Raw genomic sequence first — 22,855 nt, 5'->3', positions numbered from 1 at the left:
GAAAATGACCATAGCTACACATTTTGATGAATTGAGAGACCAATAGTAATTAATTTTTAGTTGAAAGATCATTACTCTAATTTGATTAAAGTTGAGAGACCATTGCTATAATTTACTCCAACATATATTGTAATCAGTCTTCTTATTTGGTTTGAACTGTAAGTGTAACGCATGAAATGAATCAACGAATTCAAGTTATTGAAAAGATGAGTTTTTCATGCCAAGCTCATGATGTTCGAGTTGACATTGACAGTTAAAAACAATATACTATAGAGGACTTTATGTTATGTTATTAACTGTCACGTTTAAACGAAAGAAAATACTACTACTAAATAGTAATTTTAATGATAAATATCAACTCCCCTCTCTATTTTCATTTTCTGTTTTGTTTTTATTTATAAAAGTTTGAGCTGACATTTTAGACCCGATAAGATAACGTGGCTCGATGAAACAAATGAACATGAATTGGCCATAATCGTACCCGTTTCATAATTATGTCAACCTATTTAACGTAGTTAATAAACAGTTTGTGTTTCAAGCCAACTCGCTAAACTCATAAAATGGCATGTTTGACAATCATATTATTTGCTGAATCATATACAGCTCATAAAACCATATTACATGTTTTTTTTATTTTTTGTTTTTTTAATGGAGTATAACACATTATAAACCATTTAATTCTTTTAATGAATTTAAGGGTATTCAATCAGGATTTTAAATGATTATCTGAAATTCAATGACACACCCCGTCCCGAAGGAGGGTATGCTGGTCGTCATGTGAGAGTGACGTAACCATTTACACGGTTCGGAAGCTTTAAAGACATAAATACTAAGGTATAATACCCGAAAGTGAAACCTACGTTTGTGAAATTCTGTCAGAACACCGTTGAATTCCTCGTGGCCACCAAAGCTCTGCTCTATCTCGAACCTGGAGGGGCGAAAAAACAAAGTTGAGTGGGTCAGTAAAACCAATCTTTTCAAGACAAAACATTTCTCAAAACGTTGTAACCCCTCTCCGTAAAACCTGTACTTTCCCAGAAAAATAGCATATGTACAAATATACTTTCATAAATCTCAAAACTCATTTCTTTAACACTTTTCGGAAAAATATGCCATGCCATGCCAAACTATAATATGAATGCATCAATATAAATCAGGTGAAAAATAAATCAACCAGAGACCCTACAATGGTCCTGTACGGCTGAAACTATAGCTTAAAATCTCATCCAGCCGGAGTCACCAACTGTGACCTGTACGGCCCTGCCGGAGTCACCAACTGTGACCTATACGGCGCTACACTGCACATAAGTCGGAACTACCTAAAGTAGTCTGTACGACTATAATGGTGTAATAATACGCTCTAGTGCTTCTCTCATCAATCATTTGTGCACATAATCTAAGGTCACCCACCAGTCGGAACCCCTCTAATGGTATGTACAACTGGCATGTCGGAACCACCTCTAGTGGTCTGTACGACATCCACCTACTTGGATCCAAGGCGAGCATGCGGTGTGGTGAATAATATAAGCACTAATACCAAAGGTGCAGTTTATGAGCTCACAACGCAATCACATCATCATTCATTCATATAAACCATATAAACTCACCTGATACTCACTTTTGCGTCCACGGCACCAATTCACACATATATATGCATCAATTATCAATTCATAACTCATAATATGCATGCATGGCATTTTAGAAATATAATTTCATTTAATTGCATTTTCTGGGAAAAACAGTAGTATATAGGTAATACGAAAACAAAACTGCCCACTCACAGATATGTCGAAGGGTCGTAGCCCCCGAGCCTCCCTTAACTTTGCTCATCGTCCGTATAAGCCTCGCCTATATGAGAAGTAACCGAAATAATGTTATTTAAGCACATAATCAAAACCTTGGAAATAACTTCTCATACGTTGCTCAATTTGGGTATAAGAATATACCACAGTGATCTACTCAACCTCACGAACAACCCCATAATTTTAGAAAAATTTTCCGACCACCCACGCGCCGGCGAGTGCACGGCAAGACGCGCGGCCACGCTCAAGGAACCCTAACGGTAACAGTAACGGCAGTTAGGGAATATTCCGTTAAAAATCAGCATATACCGTTTAATATAACTGACGCCGTTAGCATATTCCGTCAGACTTGACGGAATATACTCCTCCTTCTTCCTTGGTTCGCCGGAGACCGTCGCCGGTGCCGCTGCAACTCGCCGGTTTCTGGAAATTTTTCCAGGCTTCGTATTTCAGTCAATTCTTAACCATTTTTCATGAAATCTTCACCAAAATGAAGCTTACAACATAAGAAACAAAACTTTACCAAGATTTGGACCTAAAACCTTCGAGAATTTGCCAGAGATCCTTCGATAATTCCGGCCAAACTGTGATGCTTCGATCTCGGTCTCCAGACATCTAAATCACCTCATTCTTCCTCTCCGAGCTTCGTGGAGAGGTCCTTAAGCTCCCTATGAGCACCAAATACCTTGAAACCTTCAATTCCACGAGCACATGAACAGTACCAAATATTGGGTTCTTTGGTTCTACACAATCCCGACGTCCAAACTTCGTGAAAATGGTACTCCGAGCATCATGAGGGTGATCTAAAGCTTCCCATAAGCTCAGAATCAACTGAAACCCCCACGATCGCAAGAGTATAAACAGTGCCTTCTTTGGGGTGCCTGGGTTCTCGGGTTTTCAAAGGTTTCACGTCCAACAATTGGTATGGTTGAGTTCGCGATGACGAGAGGAAGGAGATGGTACTAATCACAAGCTCGATCTGTGCATAAATGGGTTGGTTTGAGGTTCGTCCGTACGTTTGTACGGACGTTGCAGAAAATCGAAAGGGAGAAGAGAGAGAAAAGGTCAATGGGTGGGTGAATGTGTGATCCAGCCAACCAAGGCAAAACAACAACAAAAATAATTCAAGTCTAAGTCCCTAATTGGTTCCAAAATATTAGGGACTTAACCTATTTGTCCACATTCACAACTTAAGCCATACAACGCCACAACAAAATTCATTAACCCAAGGGCAAAATCATCTTTTCACGCCATCAGAAAATAAAATATTCCAATATTTTGGGACGTGCTGTTACATTCAAGGTGTATTCAATTAGAATTTAAGATAGTTTATTAAAATCCTTAGAAATCCGAGTTATTCAATTATGATTTTAAAGAAGTTTATAACATTTTAGGAGTATTCAATTATAAATTGATTTTAAAGAATTTGAGAAAGTTGAGGAATTAGAGGGAATTGAAGAAATTTCGTAGTGTATTTTAAGTATCCACAAATCTCACCTCTCCCTATCAGATTTCGAGGGAATTGAATCAGAATTTTATATGAAATCTCTACAAATCAATTAAACTCTATAAAAATTCATGGACTTATAAATCCATTAAAATCTCTAAAATTATCAATTGAATACACCCCCTTAAGGTCAAATGACACGTTTAATCCTTTTATTTTATCATTTTTATGTAAGCATTATATTCTACATGTGATTTTGTACCTATGAATATTAGTAAATTTGCATATAATAATATACACATCCGAAAGTATTTTTAAAAATAAAAATATTTCCACACGTGTATCAATCATTTATTAAATTACACATATTTTAAAAATCCAAAATGACATGTACATACATAATTTTTTTAATTTTAAAATGCATTGTATTTCCCACATTTGTCAATAGTATACATAAAATTACACGTATACTGCACGTATTTTGACATATTATTGAAGAAATAAAAAAAACAAAAATTTTAAATAGAACATTAAATTTAAAAAAAATACTTTTTAACCAATTTACCGAATATATATATATATATATATATATATATATATATATATATATATATATTTCAAGTCAGTATTATACCTATTTTTTATTTTACCAACCTTACCTATAAATATTAAATGAAATAAATGCATCATTACTATGTAAAACGTTTAATATATGTTTGATGTTCAATTGAACTCAAAGTCAAAGTTTAGTAAGTGGCCCTTTACCACAATAGGGGAAATGTGAAATTAGTACCAAGCGGAATATCCTACAAATAAAAATTTAATTTTGCATAATAGACTAGTCAAATGAGCTAGTCAATTAGTTACAAGTTAGTCGGTTATATAAAGAGCAGGCAATAACAAATCCTAACTTACCAATATGTCCAACTAATTAGAGTTTACCCAGATTAGTTCATTATGCAAACAGTAATGACAAAGCAATTATAAAGCAAAGCATGCTGGGTTGACTAGTCAATCTCACCAGTCAACTAAGTACAGATTCGTCAGTTAATCAAACGCAAATCCACATATGAAACTTAGTTCACTACAAGTTATCATAGTCAATGACAATTCAATTCATTGCTCATAATATACAGTGTAAACTTAGTCGTAAACACATATCAAACAACAACTTATAGGATGCATGAAACATATGCCAGTAAATAAGATATGCGAACAAGTTTAAGAGACAAAGAACACAAGAAGTTTTTGGCCAAAAAAAAACCCACCTCTGGACTAAAAAATCGAGAACTCTCCGCTGAATCCAATCCACTAGTGTAAACAAAGTTCATACAATGACCACACAAGCTCAATTCTTAAATCCCTATCTACGAAGCAGTTTTACATTTATGCAACCTTGCCTTACTCGAGATGAACTCCTTCGATCTTCACGAAGTGGCAGCTCCTCCTAAGCTCTTCACCTTGTGGCACCTATATAAACTCAAATCACGAAATGATATGATGTTATGATATGCATATAAAATCTGGATTCAACAACCAGTCAGTTTCTCCGATCAAACAAATGAAAGAAGAAACTGACGAGAATCCAAAATGGGTAAGTTTAAAGATTTGAAACTTGAAGAACTTGACCACAAAAATAAAATAAAACCAAGAAGAACAATGCAACCCTATTCTACAATGAGTGAGTGTTTAATGCATGAACACGGTTTTGTAGCTAGGGTTTCTAATGAAGAACACAAGAGGCAATCTAAGGTTTTAAAACACTTTTTGAAAATGTAAAATTTCTTAGCCAAAACAAATGAGCAAATAAGAAGATTTTAAACAAGCATTTACAAAGAAGGATTTATAAATATTCAAAGAAGAATATTACCCAGAAAAATGTTTGATGCTCCTAGGGAGATCTGAGATGAAGAGGAAAAACAAACCCTCTCAAAATTATAAACTTTCTCTCCAAAGAGGAAATGAAATCCTCTAACCCTGTTAAAACAAAACCTTTGATTGCTGCAAACAAAGTACAAAGAGACACTTGTCAAATGTACAAGCAATCTGAGCAAATCAATGGTGAAAAACTCAATCCCGTCTAAAAGGTGCTAGTCAGCCCATGTGGGCTGCCTTAAATTGCATGCCTAACTAACTGGACAACAACGAGAGATTCTGCTAGTCAAAATGCATCAATAAGTTAAATGAAATGCATATGCATGAACAAACCTTTTGTGCTGATGATTGTCTTTCAGTCAATGCCATTGAACGCATGGTCCAATAAAATAAACCCACAATAGGGTTGTAAGAACAAAAAGAATCTAGGAGCATGTGTGGTATCATTTACAACTTTTGACAAGGAAAGCCAAACAAATAACTCTAAACTTCACAATCTCCCTATTTGGCTTTCCTTGACAAAATATCCCAAAACCTATGACTAAATTTACAAATATCCCCACTCAAGATAACATCAATTAACAGAAAAAAGACCAAGTAACAACTCCTGCAAAAAAAAAAAAAAAAAAATCTTGGCAAGAAACAAGTGAAATTTATCATGGGTTAGGTAGGTAGTAAACCATATGAAACATTATGAAACATCATTAACATAATTTGTCTCCCCCATTTTGTCATGGTAAGAAAAAGACAAGGCAGATATCACACACAATGTCCAAATCAACAGCAAAAAAACACAACACGATGATAACAAAAGCACAACGGAAAACAAAAAATAGTACATCGTATGAGCATGCCCAAGCCAAATGAATCAATAATTAGGCTAGCAACAAGTAAAGTCATGTCATAAAAATAATTCCAAATAAAGCAGAAGTGATGCAACTAATAACGTGAAGTCCTAAAAGGAAAACTACTTCCCAATAATTAGGTCTCACCTAAACAACTTACTCCCCCATAAGAAATACTCCAAAAACTTTCAAGCTAGAACAAGGGAGATGAACATAGCATCATAACTTCTTAGAATGGAACTCATCCTCAAAGACATAGTCATCCAACCCAAACTGATTGAAGATATCTTCTTCCAAATTATAGACAGAAGCCGCAGTAGTACTAGAGGCGCAAAATTCAAAGCATACAACCTTTAGGGTTTTGATGAAGGGATTAGAACCATAGATAACTCAATGGAATGTTGGAGATATAGTAAATAATTGCAACTTGACATGAGAGAAGCACACAAGAATAGAGTTAGGAAATGAACTTAGTACACACAGAAAAAGAAAAAAAAATCTTACTCCCCAATAACATGAACTCTCAACAAAATACTATACTCCCCTAAAATGAATGCTCTCATAAGGCAACATGACTCCCCCGTAATATCCAGATGTGAAGATGGAGAATAAGGCATAATATCAACACAAGGTGATAGAATGATACATATGTGCACTTAGGAGATACTCAAACTTAGTGGTGTTAGCATAAGTGATGACAAGATAGTCATATGGTGACAACTTGAGAGATGTGATTGAGAAGACTCCATATAAAAAACATATAAGAGTATTACTTGCAAATTGACAATTCCAAATGACCTAAGTAACCTTAAAATTGTTCACTCTTCTGACGAGAACCAGTTACTCGACATAAAAGAAAAACATGCCCATTTAAAAATGGTTTTGTGCAAGAGCACACAACAATGTACCCAAACAATTTGGACAACACACAACAAAAAAAATTGAAATCAAAGAAGATATGCATAATCTCAGCACCAATAAACTACAACAAACGAGATAATCCACAAGGGAGTTAAAACACAAAGTAGTTTCAATATCTATGCTTCCAAGGTGTGATTAGCAATTCAAAAACTTGAGAAATAGACATGCAGTGCAACTCTCAAATGACAAATCTTCAAAGGCATACATGGACAGTAAAGCATAGATTAACACAAGCTCATAATGCAACAATAATGTGTCAAGGTATAGGAAGATGGACATGTGTAACCTTCTTGAAAGAAAGTGAACTTTAGTGTGGAACTTTGAGTGAGGCACCAATTTGAGATATGCCAAGACCAATTGAATGAAGGTGAATATTTATGAGACACCATATGATTTTTAGAAATTCAAATCCATGACCTGTAGAGGGGATCTTGAAGCACAACTTTATGTCCTTGCATGAAAGGCCAAATTGATGGGAATTTCGCATTTTTTATGATATATGATTTCTTTTTTAAGACACTCCTCTCATACAACACTCTCCCATTTTAATTTTTGTTTCAATTTGGGGAGAGGACAAAAAAGAAGAAGAGAAATGACACATGGTTTAAATTAAAGAGTAAGTAAAGTCACTACAACTTAATTAAGACCAAAGTGAACTTAACCCTCAAATCAACCCAAGCTTTTGTGAGGTAAGAAAATTGATTTTTCAGAGGCTATCTGAATTAATAGGGAGAATCTTTGACATCATAGTGGAAAAATTATCCAAGGTTAATCCACAAAATACTAACAATGTATGATAGTTAAGAGATGCATACAGGAAAAAAAATACAATTATCTGATGAGTCAACTGACAAAGCAGAAACATGCACATAAATTGGACATACGAGAAAAACTTGGAAGCTTAGCTATTCAACCTATTTCATTTAGCATAAAGGCAACTAGTTGTTTTTCAGTTGGCACAAAGATTAACGTAAGAATTTTACCTTCGTGATATCTCTAATAGAGTGATGTCGCATGTCAATATGTTTGGTTCTTAAGTGTTGGATAGGGTTCTTTGAAATGTCTCCAAATGGTATGCATTGGCATATTCAAGTCAAGCAACATGAGTGAAGACATCATCAATGTTAACGCCTTCAAGTTAAGAGTAACCTTGAATAACAAGTCTGGCCATATTTTTGATTGCATTTCCTGACCCAACATACTTGTTCATGTATATCCATTTAGTACCAGTATTGTTGATGATTGATGGACGAATGCCAATGGACCAAACATTTCTTTCAAGATGATTTGGCTTTTCCTGAACAACGGAGATCCATTTCTCATCAGTCAACGCTTCTTTGATGTACTTTAGTTCAGATTCAGAAACAAATCACACATGATCAGTCCTGATTTTGACCAGAGCAGGAGAACCATATATAGATTCATTCAGTGTGACATGTATTCAGTGAGAAATTGATGTGAACTGTTATATTTCTCTCTCAAGACGCACATTCAGGTGAACAAAAAGTAGTCATCCACAATTAATAGACATAAATTGTTCCCATTCATAGATGGAGGTAGAATTGGACCAACAAGATTCATGTGTATTACCTGAAGAGGCATGAATGTTCCAGTATTAGACAATTCCTTGAGGGACATCTTAGTTTGTTTCCACAAAAACCATGACCCACAAACACAAGAGTCAGAGATAAAATGATGTGGCAACCCTCTAACAACCTTTTTCTTGTATAATATGTGTAGATCCTTGATGTTCACATGACCAAATCGTCTATGAAACAACACACTCGTTTCATCAATTGCTTGGTCGAACAATGAAGATTTACCAATTTTAGAAGCATCAAGGATGTAACATCTATCTTTGGACTTTGGGAAGACAAGCATATTATTTCCAATTTTATCGACAATCCGATAGTCACTTTTGGAGGAATACATTTCATCAGCCATTTTGTCACACAACTGACTAATATTGATGAGGCTTAACTTCAACCCATCCATATATCCGACATTCTTTAGCTGAGGAAAATCAAGAATATTGACAGCACCCTATTCAGTTAATTGAGACTTGTCCCCATAACCAAACACAACGTCACCACCATTAAATGGAGCACAAGACAAAAAGACATCTTTGTATCTGGTTATATAATGAGAACACCCATTGTCAAAATGCCACACATTCAGTTTGGTAACTGAAAGTGCATTAAGTATCACAAGACATTTATTAGAAACTTTCTTGATCCATTTAGAGCTTGGCTTCACATGATTCGAACTAGATAATTGAACAAGTTGTGAAATTTTGTTAGTTTTAATGACTAGTTGATCAGCCTGACCATCCAATGTGTCATTCTTACCAATTTGAAACAGCCAATACCTTGGTTGAATATGACCCACTTCATCACAGTGATGACATGTAGGAAAGAATCTTCTCACTGGACTAGGATTGACTTCAGTTGCCACAAGCTTTGATTCATTTACACACTTTGTCTTGGTAACCATAGAGCTTTTCTTTCAACGGAACCAAGACCACTTTTATTAGCATATGGCTTCCCAATACTCGAATATTTTTTCAACCTTTTCAACTCCAATGATTAGTTGAATGACCATGTTGTTAGCATTTTTCAATTTGGTTAATTGCGTCAAGTTCATCTCATGGTATATTACATTGTTGGCCTTCAATACATGAACTTGATTTAGCTTGTTTTCTTGAGATTTCTTTAAGTCCTGAACTTGAGCGTCAAAGGCAGCGACAACTTGAGCGTAGAGCCTCTTCCGTTTAGAAACTTGACTTAAGTCCCAAGAGAAATAATTTTTTCACCCAGTTTTATTCCGACAAGTTGGAGTGACTCATTTTCTTTTTGCAGCTCAAAGACTTTTCTGGACAACTCAACATTATCCACTTTAGCATCATCTAACACATGTTCATCAGCACTGAGTTGGCCTTCTTCCACTTAAGCAACAAAAGCAACAATTTGTGCTTCATTATCAGATGACTGGTCAAATTGTTGAAAGTGTTTACTCTTACAATCACTTGAAGGTTCCATAGCTTTATCTCCTATGTAAGCTGGTTTTTTAAAGCTATTGGCACACACATCAGCACAATGACCAGCTCTACCACAAGTAAAGCACGATCCAGGCTCACTCGAAGATGTTGCATCTCTAAGATTGAAAAGTTTTGCTTGCTTCTTGTCAAAAGACTTATTTTCTTGTGATTGAAACCTTGGATCTTTCGAAGAGTCTCCAGTTCTTTTAACATATCTTCCTTTGTTCTTGAAAGTCTTTTTGAATTGTTTGTACAAATAAAGCCAAATTATCTTCAAGAGATAAATCTTTTGATCTCACATTAGCTTTAGTTTTTTGAACCCTTTGGAAAGCAACATTCTTCCGCTTTTTCCAGTTTGCATCTTCTATATCAAGAATAAGAGAATCAAGGGCCATCAAACCCTAAGCATTGAAGAACATTTGAAACTTCTCACTCCAAGCAGCGTAATTTGTTACATCGAATAAGGAAGGAAAGTTAGATGAATCAGCAATTCAGTCACGATCCATAATGAGATTCCACCCAATACTAGTAACTCCTAGAGATCATTCTATGTATATTTAGATTAAGGCTCTGATACCAATTGAAATCCAGGCAGAATATCCTGCAAATAAAAATTTAACTTTGCACAGTAAAGTAGTCAGATGAGCTAGTCAACTAGTTACAATAATTCCTAAACTTGAACACATTTACATATCAGTTCATTATGCAAATGGTAATGACAAAGCAATTATGAAACAAAGTATGCTGGATTGATTAATCAAGCTCATCAGTCAACTAAGTATAGATTCGTCAGTTAATCAAACACAAATCTACGAATCAATCTTGTGTAAGGCAAGGTTGCAATGACAATTCAATTCATTGCTCATAATATGCAATGTAAACTTAGTCATAAACACATAAAATAACAACTTGTAGGATGCATGAACCATATGCTAGTAAATAAGATATGTGAACAAGTTTAAAAGATAAAGAACACAAGAAGTTTTTGGCCAGAAAAACCCACATCTGGGTTAAAAAATGGTGAACTCTCCACTAAGTCTAATCCACTTGTGTAAACAAGGTTCATACAAAGACCACACAAACTCAATTCCTAGATTCTATCTACTGAGCAGCTTTACCTCTATGCAACATTGTCTTACACAAGATGAACTCATTTGGTTTTCACGAAGTGGCAGCTCCTCCTTAGCTCTTCATTGTGGCACCAACATAAACTCAAATCAAGAAATGATATGATGTTATGATATGCATATAAAATCTGGATTCAACAACCAATCAGTTTCTCCGGTCAAACTGTTGAAAGAAGAAACTGACGAGAATCCAAAACGGGTAAGTTGAAAGAAGAACTTGACCACAAAAATAAAACAAAACCAAGAAGAACAATGCATGACACAACCCGATCCTAGAATCAAGGCGTGATGGCTGTCACGTGGACGTGACGTAACCAAAAATGTGAGGCGGAAGCAATAGATAAGAGAAATACGAATAAACAAAAACCAAATACTAGCAATAATAACCAAGTAACGTGCTAGAGTAAGTTTAAGTGTGAAACACACAAATTCAGAGCATAAGTACTAGGTGCAGTCAAGTAGGACCATAACTAAATTACAACACCCGCAGGTGAGTCCTACATTTATGTAGTCTATCAGTACGCCGTGGGAATCCTCGTGGGCCACCAACGCTGCTAACTAGAACCTGGAGGGGCGCAAAACAAAATTGAGTGGGTCAGTAAAACCAAAGTTTTTCAAAAACATTTCATTTAAAACATTTCTAACCCCTCGTTGTAAAACCTGTATACTTTCCCAGAAAATAACATAATATGCATATAACCTTCGATATCATTGTGAAACCATAACCCCGAAAATGGGCACTGTTCATGCACACGTAAAATATTATGTTTCAAGGAATTTCAAGCTCACAGTGAGCTTAAGGAGGTCCTCACGAGCTTCGGGGTACGTCGTTGGTAGGATTTGGACGTCGGAGGACTGAGAATGAAACTTTTCAATTTTGGCCGGAACTTTCGAAGTTTTTTCCGGTGAATCCCCGACGAGTTAGGGGTCGAGGCAGGTATAGATGTGTTCATCTCGTCAAGATCTTCATTTTGATATAAAGAGCGTTGAAAATAGTGAAGAAATGAGGAAGTTATGGCGATTTAAAAATTCCTCAGAAATCGGCGACTTTTCCGTCGCTGGCGAAACCAGTCCGGCGACTGGAAGAAGAAGGTGAGGCGCATGGGGGTGCGTGGGTCCGTGCCCCTCCTGGCGCGTGGGGGCGCGTGCAGTCTCGAAAATTTTTTCTAAAAATATGTCGACGTTCGTGACGTCGAGTAGGTCACTGTGGTATATTCATATACCCAAATTGAGCACCGTATGAGAAGTTATTATGAATTGTCGGTTATGTGCTTTAATTAACGTTTTTATAGTTGTTTCGCATATAGGTGATACCTATCCCGAGGACGAGCGCATCCAGGGACGTCACGGGGGTTACGACCCTTCGACTTACCAGTGAGTGGGCAATATTTTCTGTATTTACCTATATACTATCGATTTTCCCAGAAATTGAATTTAAATGAAAGTATGTTTTAAAATGCCATGCATACATATACATGAAATATATGAATTGATAATTGATGCATATATATATGTGAATTGGTGTTGTGGACGCATAGGTGAGTATCAGGTGAGTTTTATGTTATTCATGTGAATCATTGATGATGTGAATTGTGTTGAGAGCTCATAACCTGCACCCCTGGTGTTAGTGCTTATATTATTCACCCGCAACGCACGCTTACCTTGGATCCAAGTAGGTGCATGTCGTACAGACCATGAGAGGGTTCCGACATGCTAGTCGTACATATCACTAGAGGTGGTTCCGACTGGTAGGTGACCTTAGATTATGTGCATAGATGATTGATGAGAGAAGCACTAGAGCGTATTATTACACCATTCTTGTCGTACAGACTACTTCAGGTAGTTCCGACTTATGTGCAGAGTAGTGTCGTACAGGTCACTGTGGTGACTCCGGTTGGTTTGGATATTGAGCTATGGAATTAACTATATAGGACCAACTACAGGGTCTCCGGTTGATTCATTATGTCACCTGTTATATTGATGCATTCTTAATCTTCTATTGACATTTATGGCATGGCATATTTTCTGGGTTTTGATAAAGAATTGTGATTTGAGATATCTGACATCATCCCGGCTTGGGGCGGATCACTTCCCGGGCCAGTTCCACCACCGTAGCATGATATTGTCCTCTTTGGGCCCCGACCACGCCCTCACGGTTTTGTTTCTGGGAACTCACGAGCAACTTCCCAGTGGGTCACCCATCCTGGGAGTGCCCTAGCCCCCTTCTCGCTTAACTTCGGAGTTCCTACGAAACCCGAAGCCAGTAAGCTCCCAAAAGGCCTCGTGCTAGGTATGAATGAGAATATACATTTAAGGATCACTCCCCTGGGCGATATGGGATGTTACAATGCAACCCTATTCTACAATGAGTGGGTGTTTAATGCATGAACATGGTTTTGTAGCTAGGGTTTCTAATGAAGAACACAAAAGGCAACCCAAGGTTTTAAAACATTCTTTCAAAATGTAAAATTTCCTAGCCAAAACAAATGGGCAAATAAGAAGATTTTAAACAAGCATTTGCAGAGAAGGACTTATAAATATTCAAAGAAGAATATTACCAAAAAAAAATGCTTGATGCTCCTAGAGAGATCTGAGATGAAGAGGAAAAACAAACCTTCTCAAAATTATAAATTTTTTCTCCAAAGAGGAAATGAAATCCTCTAACCCTATTAAAACAAAAACCTTTGATTGCTGCAAACAAAGTACAAAGAGACACTTGTCAAATGTACAAGCAATCCGAGCAGATTAATGGTGAAAAGCTCAATCCCGTCTAAAAGGTGACAGTCAACCCACATGGGCTGTCATATATTGCATGCCCAGCTAGCTAGATAGTAGCGAGAGATTTTGACGAGACAAGGTCACTAGTCGAAATGCATCAGTAAGTTAAACATGAAATGCATATGCATAAACAAACCTTTTGTGCTGATGATTGTCTTTCAATCAATGCCATTGAACGTATGATCCAGCAAAATAAACCCATAACAAAGTTGTAAGAACTAAAACAATCTAGGAGCAAGTGTGGTATCATTTACAACTTTTGACAAAGAAAGCCAAACAAATAACTCTAGACTTCACAAAAGGAGTTGAGCCTTTGCTTGACGATGTGGATTCAAACCCCGTCAGTCATTAATTTAACATTTAATCTAACAAAATTTATCATTTGACAAAGAAAAAAGAAAGTCAAATTTTAAAAACTAAGGGATGTTATAAACATTGTATTTAAGTGTGATTGTGTAAATCCTATATTAGATTTGATACTAGTTATTCTTCCCTATTAAGACTTGTAGTCCTTGGAGGAGAATGATTCGTCCCTCCTTTATTACTATAAACAAAGGCATTGCATAAGAGGAATAACACATCCTCTGCACAACCGTACAAACACATCTCTCTCCCGACTCTCTCTATGTCGTGTACTTTCTCTCTCCCAGTTAGATAAAATAAGCCATAACACGTTATCAGCACGTTCCTGCCACTACGCTTAGGAATCTAACATGAAAGTTTCATGCATCAAACCAGTTCATCAATATCATTACGCAATCAGGTTCTTCCAAAATAATGGTTTTTATCTCAATATTTTTGCAGCCCTGATAGCATGAACAATCACCATAACGCATGACCCAACTTTACGTTTTCCAAATTTTAGATTTTACATAAATTGTATATGCATTATATCCAAAATTGGCGAATTATGTGAATTGATATTGCCATGAATTACATCACATATCTGCTCATGCCGTGAATTATATGTTGAATATGCATTAAATTATAATATGGAAACTGAAAAAAAAAATTGGAAAAATATATTAGGCTTCTTGAGCCGAGCTAAATGAACCAAGCCACGGAGCCAAAAGCTCTAAGCTTTGCAACCTAGAAAAACCCGATGCCATTAATTGCGTCCTTGTCCATGACCACCACGGGCATGGCCTGCAGCTACCGCCCTGAGCCTTTGGTCATTGTCACCGATGACCAGAAGTCATCATCGACGAAAATTGGATCGAGATTCACTTGAATCTCATCAGAATTTGTTGAAATCCGATTTAAAATTTCTAAGGTTTGGTTCTTGAACGTTGAGATTAACCTTCTCCGTTCACCACTGTGGTCATCGTCGACCCACGTGACTTGTCCCGAGTTTTCTGAACCCAAACAAAGCCGCCAGAAACGGCGGTGCCAGTTATCTCCTTAGATGCGCACACCCAACACAGTTGGGGATTTGTGTTTGGTTTAACCCACGACCTTTTAGGCCCAGACTCATCTCACCATACAATAATAATTTGAAAAAAAAAATAAAAATTCTTAGGTCTGCAAACCCAGGCCCGTTGGTGCTCACCCTAAGCCTATATGACACTAGCCCGTTGGGTTATGGTGTCCTTGTGCATAACATCACACCATATCTTAGCCTATAGCCGGTACATTAGTGCACCTGCACTGCATCACACTGGATCCCAACCTTTGGTTGATGCATCCGTGTAACCACACACACATGATCCCAACTCGCTGCTGGAAAATTGGTGCACCGCACCACGTGACACTCGATTCACGCTTATATGGGCCATTGGTCTACAGGGCCTGTAACCCACACCCGTTTACCCCAGCCCCATTTATGCATGGGCCGTATGACCATTATTTGCTCAGCCCATCTGTGGGCTTTGGTCCATGTTTTTAGGCCCTAAGCTTAATTGTTTATTTTTTTTAGACAATTTGGTTTTATAATTTTTCACCCACACTTTGATTTTGGCCCAAAATCCAAATAATTAATTCAAATATTCTAGACCTGAAGATATATTTGCATATTTTCTTGTTGCATATTTCTGTATATATAGTTGTGTTTGTTTGTAGGAACATATGAACCTGAAGTTCATAATTCTTTCAAAACCCGAATTTTCCAGAAACATGCTTTGTTTGAAAACATGAAGTTTTCATTAAAAGCATCACCCATGAAAACCCAAAGTTTTTTCATGTAAATTTAAACCAATAAATGTCTATTAGAACCTGAATGTTCTACTCTTATGTGAATGAATTGATTTTTTCTCCATTACACTAACCACATTCTTGTCCATTTATTTTGTGATAAGGACATGCCGAATTTGAACAAACTTAACATCACCGCTTTAGAGGTCTTTGGAAGAAACTACCTTAAGTGAGTCCAAGATGTGAAGCTCTACCTCACCGCAAAGAATTTGCATCTTGCCATTAAAGATGAGACGGACAACCCAATTGGCAAAGCTGAGAAAGCCACTGCCATGATCTTCATTTGAAGACACAATCATGATGCACTGCAGATAGAGCACTTCTGAGCCCTATATTATTGTCATACAACAACAATATAGGCTCAGAAGTTCACTAAGTTTTCAGATTTGAACTTTATTTTACTTCTCACTGAAAAGCAGAATCAGCTGTTGATGAAAAATCATCAAGCTTGGCCTACTGGGGCGATTGATGCGTCTAAAACACACTATAGCACAAACCAATACCCAAAATGCCAACATAGGCGTGGTAGGATGGCCATAAGTCATTCCGTCAAGGTCAACAGAGGCAAGGCCCATCTAAGAAATGAAACTGAGCCCAAAAGCGCCCTAACCTTGTTCCCAATGTCCCAAACTTTAATAATAAGGGCAAATCACTTGACACTATGGATGCAGACATGCGTTACCGCTGTGGTTCAAATGAACATTAGTCCCGTGTTTGTTGTGCTCACTCGAAGGTTATAGCTGAATATCATTCTAATCGTAAGAAGTTTAAATTAAACTTTGTGCAAGTGGATGAATCGGAAAGTACCAAGATGGCAGTTTTTGACTTTCAGGAGGCTATTACCCCTATGGAAGATTAAAATCTTAGACATGAACTATTTTTAGTTGAATTTTAGAACCCTGGTGGCCAAATTCCACCTAGTGGCTGAACCTCTCTTGTTTTTTGTTTAAGTTTGAACAATTTCCTTTATGTTTAGATTATTTGTTAGTGATTTGTTTTTGGATATTAAGTTTTTAATTACCATCCTTGAATACTTAAATTATTTTGAAGGATATTTGTTTTAGAACTTTTATGCATGTGATCAATTCAAATTAATTTTTATTTCTATGTATGACTAGTGGGAAAGTTAGTTGTTTGGTAGATAGTGCAACCACGCACACTGTTTTGCGTGAACACGTCTATTTCACTAACTTTGTACCTAAGAATGCACTTCTGACAACCCTTTCAGGCCCATCCAACCTGATTGAAGGATATGGTAAGGCATATATAATGTTGTCCTATGGTACAATTTTTGACCATTGATGAGGCACTTTATTCTCCACGTTCTGGAATAACATTGTTGAGTTTCAAAGACTTAGAGATAATAATTACCATGCTGAAATTTATGTCGAAAATGGAGTTGAATTTATGTGCATCACTTTCTACGAATATGACCAACAACGTATTCTAGATAAGATAGATTGTATCCCGAATGGTCTGTATACTAAAACCATACGCCCTATAGAGAGCCACTATGTGGCCGGGCCTACCTCAAGGACCACACACAAAATTACACTTGGGCATGATCGTTTGGGACATCCTGGATGAACAACAATGTGTTGTATCCTCAAATCTTCACACGAGCATCCACTAAATCGAAGTTTAGGTTCGATTCAAGGAATCACATATCAAACCTACTCTATGGGAAAGCTTTTTATTAAGCCTTCTTATAACAAAATTCGTTCGAATCCTCATATTTTTCAACAAAGGATTCACGGGGACATTTGTGGATCGATTCACCTTCCCTGCTGACTATTTAGATATTTTATGGTTTTGGTTGACGCTTCCACACGTGTGCTTGTTATCCATAAGAAACGCTATATTCTCTAAACTATTGGCTCATGTTATCAAGCTCAAGGCTTACCACCCAGATTTTCAAATCAAATCTATTCGATTGGATAATGCTGGAGGATTCACATCTAAAACTTTTGATGACTATTGCATGTCGATTAAGGTTAAAGTTGAACATCCAGTACCCCATATTCACACGCAGAACGGCTTGGCAGAGACATTCATTAAGCACTTACAAATGATTGCTCGATCGTTGGTCATACGTACTAAGTTCGAGATCGCTACTTAGGGCCATGCAATATTACACATAGTCATGTTGGTCCGCCTGAGGCCTGTTGCGACCTAACCATATAACGCCCTTCAGTTGGTTACCAGATACGAACCTGACATATCGCATCTGCGCATTTTTTGTTTGGCAGTCTATGTGCCATTTCGCTGCCTTTACATACAAAAATGGGGCCTTAACAAATGATGGGAATCTATGTCAGATATGACTCTTCTTCAATTATTCGTTACTTAGAACCTGTGACATGCGATCATTTTACCACTCACTTCTTAGATTGTCACTTCCACGAGACAATATTTTCGTTGTTAAAAGGAGATAAGAACGTCACCGTTTCTGAAGAGCGACGTGAATTATCGTGGACAACTCCCATTTTGTCTCATTTAGATCCCGCACCGCTCAGTCTGAAACTGAAATACAACGCAAATTAGATCTTTAGAGTGTAGCTCAGAGTATGTCATATACTTTCACAGATCTAGCGCAAGTGACAAGATCACATATTCCAGCTGCAAATGTGCCTACAAAGATGAATGTACCAAATGTACGACAGACTTCCTTCCTAGAGGCTTGGGACGCCAATTTGGGCGATCCACTTACATCAATAGCTAGCCAATCATTTGCCCCTACATAAAAGCATGGCAGACCTCTTTGTTCAAAATGATTCACACCCCTGGAAAAGAAAACCCACATCACAGGCTGTTGAGCTTACCGTGAATCCGATTGTCGCCTACTCATTCTATCCAACTCATGAGGAAATTCTATATTATGGAAGTGTCTTTGAAGAGACGAATCCACCTTAAAGAATCGAGAGATTTTGATATATTATGCTAGCTTGAATGATGTTTGATGTAGAAATGAGATGATCATTGACGATGCATAAGCATATACAATAGCTACTGAGATCATGTTGAACGATGACATTGAACCCCTTTTTGTTGATGAATATCAACGTAGAATTGATTGGTCAAACTGGAAGCAAGCAATCCAAGTTGAACTCAATTCGCTTGAGTGTTTGGACCCGTAGCTTCTACTCTTCCACATGTGAAGCCCGTTGACTACAAATGGGTTTTTGTTCAAAAACATAATGAAAAGAACTAAATTGTGCATTACAAAGCTTGTCTTGTTTCACAAGGCTTCTCACAACGCCCCGGGATTGACTATGATGAAACTTATTCACCTGTTATGGATGTGATTACTTTTTGCTACCTTATCAGTTTGGTAGTTTCCGAAAAACTAAGTATGCAACTGATAGACATAGTAACTACGTATATCTATGGGGATCTTGATACGAAAATTTATATGAAAGTTCCTGAAGGACTTACTTTAACTGGATTAAATAATTCCAAACCCCAAAACACGCTCTCAATGCAGTTGATGCGTTCACTATACGATTTGAAGCAATCCGAAAGAGTGTGGTATAACCGTCTGAGTAAGTATTTGACTAGTCAAGGATATGTGAACAACGAACTATGCTCTTGCGTGTTCATTAAGAAGTCACATTTCGATTTTACGATTGTTGCAATTTATGTTGACAACATTAACCTCATCGGACCTTCTGAAAAGCTCAAGAGAACTGTTGCGCACCTGAAGTTAGAATTTGAGATGAAAGATCTAGGAAATACTCAATAGTGTCTCAGTCTCAAGATAGAGCACCGTTCTGATGAAATCTTAGTACATCAATCGAACTAGGATGATGAAGTATTTGAGTACTCCTATGGTCATTCGATCGTCAAATGCAAAACGAGATCCCTTCCGTGAAAAAGGATGATGAAGAGATTTTGGAATCAGAAGTTCCTTTCTAAGTGCAATAGGCACTTTATTGTACTTAGCTTAATGCACTAGACCCAACATCTCCTTCACTGTTAATCTTTTGGCAAAATACAGTAATGCACCTACACGTAAACACTGGACTGGTGTTAAAGACATATTTTGTTACATTAAGGGTACTACGAATCTGGGCATGTTCTATTTATACGGATCCTCAAGTGATGCCGTACCTCCTCATTTGGAGTCGATTATCACCATGTTGGTTATCCCGACGCATGATACTTATCTGATCCGCACAAGGTGTACTCTCAAATGGGTTATGTCTTTACCGTTTAAGGCACTGCAATATCTTAGAGGTCAACTATACAGACCTTAGTTACCACTTCGTCTAACCATGCTGAAATTTTTGCCTTGCACTTATCTACTTGGGAATGCTTTTGGCTGAAAGCAGTTGTGGACCATATTCGAAACTCCTGCAATCTTTACCTCGTCGTTGACATCCCGACGCCGATCTATGAAGATAATGCAGCATCCATTGAACAACTCAAGAAAGGTTACATTAAATGAGACAACATTAAGCACATTGCGCTGAAGTTCTTATTCTCACATTAACAGCAAGAGCATCAGAAGATTGAAGTTACACAAATCCATTCACAAGACAATCTGGTCAATATCTTTCCAAATCACTACTAAAGGCGATGTTTCAGAAGTTTGTTCAAGGAATAGGTATGCATAAACTTTCTGAGTTGTAACATTGTTGGTTCTCTTTGGAATTATGTCGAACTCAGAGGGAATATCCTAGAGTATATTTGCTTGATCTTAATGTACTATTTTCCCTACGACTAGAAGCATTTTTCCCACTGGGTTTTTGCTACCTAACAAGGTTTTGACGAGACACCCACCTTGGGTTGATCATATCCCTAGTAACGTCCTATAGATGTTTCATTTGACTTTGCATTGCTCATGCATTTTTTTCTTAGACTATGGGTTTTGTTCCTACTTGGGTTTTACCATAGCCATAGGGTTTTTTGTGAGACTTAGTTCCATATGCAAGTTCCTACTTTACTTTGAGACTAGCTTGTTCCCAAAATAAGTGTCGACGAGTTGACTTCCTCAACTTTACATGATGCCGAATCTACTTGAGTATTTATACACTCAATGGAGAGTGATATAAACATTGTATTTAAGTGTGATTATGTAAATCTTATATTAGATTTGATACTAGTTATTCTTTTATATTAGGACTTGCATTCCTTGGATCATCTCTAACCCTTGGGGATAAACCTTCAAAATTTAAGCCATAACCCAGAAACTGTTTTTCTCCTCCAACCCTTATGACTTAAAATTTTAGCTCGAGATTATTAAATAATGATTTTAGCCTAATTTGTTTTTAGTAACTTTTTTGAAAATAAAATTTATGTAGATTATCCTAATTTATTTTTATGAACATTTTAATCTAAAAATATTTAAATTCTAATAAGTAATTAAAAATCATACAAGTACATATACTCGGCAGTTTCTGACACGACACGAAAACGACACGAAAATAACGGGTTTTGGGTCAACACGATAACTTATCGGGTCATTATCGGGTGACCCATCGGGTGACCCGTTAAGAACCTGTTAATAACGGATTCTTAACGGGTATACACGTGGATAACCCGTTTCGACCCATTAAGAAAAAATTTATTTTGATAATTTTAAAGTTTAATTACTAAAATATTTATTATAAAATACAATAGCCATATTAATATATACAATATATTCTATATTAAATATATATAGTTTTGTATTATTATTCTATATAAGTTTAAAAAAAAAAGTTTTAGTTATTATTTATTTTTATTATGAGAGTTCCATATTATCATCATTAGGATAAATTTTACTTAACATGTTGTTGTCCAAAATTAAAATAAACTAATATAGTATTTGTATAGGTAAGAACTAAGAAGACATACATACAAGTATGGAAAAATGTGAAAGAATATAAACACTCGTGATTCATCATTATTCCTGCACGAGTAGATAATGGTTACACTTACATTATCGTTTAGATTTTTAAAATCCTCCAAACCTTTATGAATAATGTTTTTTATTTGATGGCAAAATTAGTAAAATTAATAATAATTATTGTAGAAGTGTAAAAAATGAAAAGAGAAAAAAATACAATCACTCATATTGACAAACTTTACAACTTTCATGAAGGGGTTAGCTTTGAAATCCAACACTATAATTCATAAACCTTAAATTTATATTTAACCGTCGATTGTTATTTACGCTTTATTCTTCTTACTGAATTTCTTTCTTAAAATTTTCCTTTTTGAAAACATGATCATCTGGCGGATGTAAGAAGATGAACAGTTTAGATCTTTGATATCACGTTTTGATATTTACGGTTAACTGAAATATGAGTCGATGTCATATAGTTTGTAGAAACTTTATAAACATCAAGCAATAATTTCACTAATCGTAAAACTCTGAATATAATATCAACAATCCAAACCGTTCGTCTTCCTGCATCCTCTAATAGATCAAGTTTTCAAAAAAAGAAAATCTGAAAAAAAACAAAATTTGATGAGAACAATGAAGCGTAAATGTAAACAACAATCGACGATTAAATTTTGATCTATGATTTATATGATTATAGTGGCGAATTTCGAAGTTAAGTTCTTCATGAAAGTTGTAAAGTTTGTCATTACGAGCGTTTATATATTTTTTTCTATATTTTTTTACACTTCTACATTAATTAAAAAACTATTAAAGACTTTAGGTAAGTGAAAATGTACTTAAAAGAAAAATGCGTTTTTATGTTTTGGATGTGACAATATGATATGTATATACTTATTTAGTATTATGTTTTTCATTTGATTATTTATTGGTTTAAAATATATTTTCCTTAACGGGTAACGGGTCAGGTCATATTACCTGTTGATATTATTAGGTCGATTTCGGG

The 22,855-nt window shown here is 36.2% G+C and overlaps 1 long non-coding RNA gene across 2 annotated transcripts; it reads right to left on the bottom strand.

The window, feature by feature from the left end:
* Positions 1–661: 661 nt before the first annotated feature.
* On the bottom strand, positions 662–5,253 carry LOC108173050 (uncharacterized). 2 transcript variants are annotated; one of them, XR_001789656.3, is made up of 4 exons: positions 5,120–5,253; positions 4,518–4,719; positions 1,782–1,848; positions 662–928 (listed from the first exon to the last, which is right to left on the bottom strand). It is a non-coding gene; the product is annotated as an uncharacterized lncRNA (long non-coding RNA). The 2 variants fall into 2 exon arrangements; XR_001789655.3 differs by lacking the exon at positions 5,120–5,253 and having other exon boundaries at positions 4,518–5,110.
* Positions 5,254–22,855: the final 17,602 nt, after the last annotated feature.

The sequence above is a fragment of the Malus domestica genome, chromosome 17 (genome assembly GCF_042453785.1).
Source record: "Malus domestica chromosome 17, GDT2T_hap1".
In the NCBI taxonomy this organism is placed as follows: Eukaryota; Viridiplantae; Streptophyta; class Magnoliopsida; order Rosales; family Rosaceae; genus Malus; species Malus domestica.
This window is presented reverse-complemented; position numbering and strand designations above follow the sequence as displayed.